This window comes from Tubulanus polymorphus, chromosome 1, assembly GCF_964204645.1.
Source record: "Tubulanus polymorphus chromosome 1, tnTubPoly1.2, whole genome shotgun sequence".
Lineage (NCBI taxonomy): Eukaryota > Metazoa > Nemertea > Palaeonemertea > Tubulaniformes > Tubulanidae > Tubulanus > Tubulanus polymorphus.
In genome coordinates this window covers 18,134,190-18,138,413 of record NC_134025.1, presented here as the reverse complement: position 1 = coordinate 18,138,413, position 4,224 = coordinate 18,134,190, and the positions used below count along the sequence as shown (strand labels likewise).

General features: G+C 31.8%; 1 long non-coding RNA gene across 1 annotated transcript; it reads left to right on the top strand.

Annotated features, from left to right (window-relative positions):
- Positions 1–2,586: 2,586 nt before the first annotated feature.
- LOC141914847 (uncharacterized) lies at positions 2,587–3,949 on the top strand. Its single transcript, XR_012620895.1, has 5 exons — positions 2,587–2,647; positions 3,371–3,440; positions 3,516–3,600; positions 3,680–3,762; positions 3,889–3,949. It is a non-coding gene; the product is annotated as an uncharacterized LOC141914847 (long non-coding RNA).
- Positions 3,950–4,224: the final 275 nt, after the last annotated feature.

Sequence of the window (4,224 nt, the reverse complement as noted above, 5' to 3'; positions counted from 1 at the left end):
AATATCTAGGGAATTATCTAAAAATTCTGCTGCAGCTTTGCCCGCAATTATTGCATCAATTGTTAGTTTAGTTTTAAAATCTGCTGGAAATATTATTAGTTTTGCCGCTGAACATATAATTTTATTTTTAATTACAGTTGTAAGTGCAATTATTTTTGGATTAGTGAATATGATTAAAAAAAATGAATAAGTAATTTTATTTCTTAATAAATTAGTGGGAGTTATATAAATCCTTCTAAGAATTCTAGAATATCTAATGCAATTAAAGCAGAAAGATCTTATCATATAATTACTCATAATCCATCTAATACTTACTAATCCTGATGAAACTTTATATGTTAGAATTCCTCGATTACCACAAAATACTTTTTATGTTCCACATAGTATTCATGTATCAGCTGATATAAAAGTAACTGGTCATGATAATAATTATGTCGTAGATAATGTTGGAAGATATTTAATTAAAAAATAAGTTGTAAAGAGTGGACCAGAAACAGCTTTTTCATTAGATGATTATAATGTATTTATGCATTATAATGATTTATGGTTAACAAAAGAAAATAGAAATAATATCATATTTTAAGGCATCCAATCAAAAAAACCAAAATTAATAAAGATCTGAGGCTAATGACGCAATAGTAAGTAATGCTGCAGATAATTTAATAAAAAAGATTTATGGAAGCAAACATAAAATTCCATTAGACTTCGAAATGATAAATAATAATGCACCTTTATATAAATATGCTATACAAGAAGATATTATATTCGAAATAACATTTGCCCCTGTTAATGAAATTGTATCATCCAGCGTTGTAAAAGATATGGGTTATAAATTATCGAATATATGTTTAGAATAAGACACATTAACTGATGAAAATATTGCGAGCACAATTCAAACTCAATACAATCAAGGATTTTCATTATTATATGATTATATTGATAAATTTAAAACTGTAACTATTAATGCAAATGATGTAATAATTACTGATAATATTAACTTCCCAAGAAGATCTATCAAAGGTATATTAATACTTTTTTACCATTGCAACATTTTCTTATGGTGCAAAAAAGTTGATAATTATTATAATCCTGAAATATCAAAAGTGGAAATAACAATTGAAGGTTTAGCAAATAAAATATTTTATATCAGGGAATGAGAATGATAGATCAATGGATAGAAATTAAAAAAAAGATTTTATGAATGAGAAAATAAAATCATCTGCAGATTGCAATATTAATCAAATTGATTATTATACCGGTAATAAATTTGCATGATGGTTAGATTTTAGAACAACAGAGGATAATTTATTACATGGTTCTGGGAAGAAATTACAAAATACAAAAGATGGTATACAATTATTCATGAAAAAGGTTTAAATTATAAAATGCATATTTATTTCATATCTGACGCGCAATTGAATATTATAAATTCTCAATTAGATAGTATTCAATATTAAGAATATAAAGTTAATAATATAGCTGCAAAGCAGCGATAACGGGTTTTCTGAGCAGGCGTGCTATTCATAGTTTGAAAAGTGGATAATAGAAATATATCAATACGGGATACGCATTTGACGTGTCAAGTCACACCAATGCGGTTTAACATAACATAATTTATAGTTATAGTCAAATTGGGGGTTACTCGGGTCGTTTAGTTGTCTGCGGAGTCGAGTAGATTGGTTACCCGTCTGTTACATTGGTTACGGAAACGACTCGTCAGCTTGATGAGTTGTATGTATTATGATTGTGCGCCACCTGCATCTTCCGAAATAATGTTCATATACTTATTTGAAGGAGGATTGAAATCAATTATCAACGTACATCTGAATATGTAATAGTCCTTAGTAACTGTCTGTTGCAGAGGGCATAGAAAAGATTTTGAAATTATTTAATTGAAATATAAATTTTATTTACGAAAACTATTATGGTCAGTACAAATTGAAAATTCATAGTGTATTTTTAAGAACAAGCTTACATAGCTTACAGAATACATCACGTACATTTGAATTTTATAAGTGATGGGTAAAAATCAACGTGTGACAGAAAACATGTAGTTTTTCTCTTTTTAAACTAATGATACGCAATTAATCACATGGCCTGTATTAAAAGATAGAACATACAAGTTGGATATTTATAAGTCGAAACATGTGAACAGAAACTAAAACTTTGATTTCAGTGACCAGTATCGAATTACACAACGACAATTGGCTTTAAACTCAACAAACATTATTAAAGAATGTTTCAAACAAAATGCTTTATATAACGACATGAATAAACTTGTTTTACAAAACAAGAAAGTACATTTTGAACTTTTGAATGGTCGAATCCCATTTATTCACAGTAACCTGTGATGTGGCGATCCTCGGAGCCATCATTCTTGATGACGTCACTAACAAGTGGTCACGGCCGTCGCGTGCACTCATTTCTTTGAAAATCTAGCTTCCTCGCGGAGCGGGACCTGGTGACGCTGCGCCCCACCCCCTTCGCGCTGAGAAATATCTTATTCCCAGTCAGCAAAGACAGGTTCTAAAGATCATAGAGTGCATCGCTGGAGGGTTGGTTTCCGATCCAATTTGAGTTGGTGCGGTGGCGCTCTCAATGCGGAAGTTTTTGTGAATTTTTCAGTCGGCGACGGACGTTTATCGTTGTAAGTGATGTAATATGTAAAAAAATGCAGGGAAACCTATCTCAATTTGTTTTTAGCGATGCAGCGGAACTAATAAGGAACATTTTGATATATAAAATGACTATATATAGTACACTATCCCTGATGGAATAATAAGCTCCACTCGACAAACTCGTTCCCGTGCATTTTTATCTCTCTGTTTCACACACACAGCCCCTCTAGGCCTACCATCAATGCCTAACCCCTGTTCGACCAACTGTGGGCGTTTTCCTTTGAAACATAAGCCTAATTGTAAAAGATAAGCATTAATCCATGTTAATGCTGCATCTTTATCATGAAACCTAAGAAAGATTATTCTATTATTTAGGCCTATTCAAATTTTCTATCCACTACCACGTGGAAATAAGACCCAGTCAAAATTGTGCATCACGCTTTGACGAAGAAATTGGTTCTAGGCTATAAATTTTACGACTCAAACGAATCTTTTCCTCAACAAAGCCGCTTTTAGTTTGATGCAAAATGAAATTTGCTTTTAAAATGTGTAACTAGGCCTAATCAAAAGGATATTTCAAAAGCAAACTTTGCCGGGCCAAGAGCCATATTGAATTCAATTTCTTCCGAACCATTATGCCTCTTTCATCATAACATTATTTATCCTATTTCAAGATCTTAGGCCTACAAGTAGAGAGAGGGCCTACGTTGGGTTCAAACCGGAATTTTAAGATTTATTTCATTTAATTCCAGGTTTTCACTGTAGATTATCAAAGACATGTGGCGTTTTGGGAGTTCATAGTTGTTTGATAATCCATCATTTGTAAGTGTAAGGCTATTTGAGGGATTCGAAACTGACATTTTGTAAATTTTGTAGCTTTATTACGTTTAATTCCAGATGTTTATCATGACACGTTTCATTTTGGGGGTTTGTCAGCGAGTTGGTATGCTGTCGGCAGAAGTAGTTTGATAATTCGTTTCATGTAAGTAAACAGCTATTTGAAGGATTCGAAACCGAAATCTCTATTGTGAATTTTTTAGTTGTATTTTGTTTGATTCTAGGTGAATAGGACATGATTCATTTTGGGAGTTTGTCCGCGAGTTTGTATACTGTCAAATGAAGTTTCTTCGTCAATTTGTCGTATGTAAGTATCAATCTATAGGTTATATAGGCCCTATTAGGGGTTCGATACAGAAATTTGGTGAATTCCTCAGATTTATTTTAATTTATTCCAGGTTGTTATCAGAAAAATATCTACTTTATTTCATAGGTTGGTCTTTGATTGAAAACTAAAAATGGATGATAGTTCTAAATTTGATGTTGATTCACATGACCAATCCAGTAAGTATGGCTCAATCGTCTTTTAGAATGAGAGACCTATTGCATTAATCCTTCAATTCAAGTTGCTATACAACCTTTTATACAGATATTTACCTTATCAATATAAACATGTATTTGCCATTAGCCATACAATTCAGTAAAACTGTTCCCGTCCAGATTTTGAAACATCATTTGACTAAATTTTTCCTCCTAGAAAATTGCTTTAGCTCATTCCAATGTTCGCAGTAAAAGTGAATGTAGCATGTATGATTCCCATCCATCAATT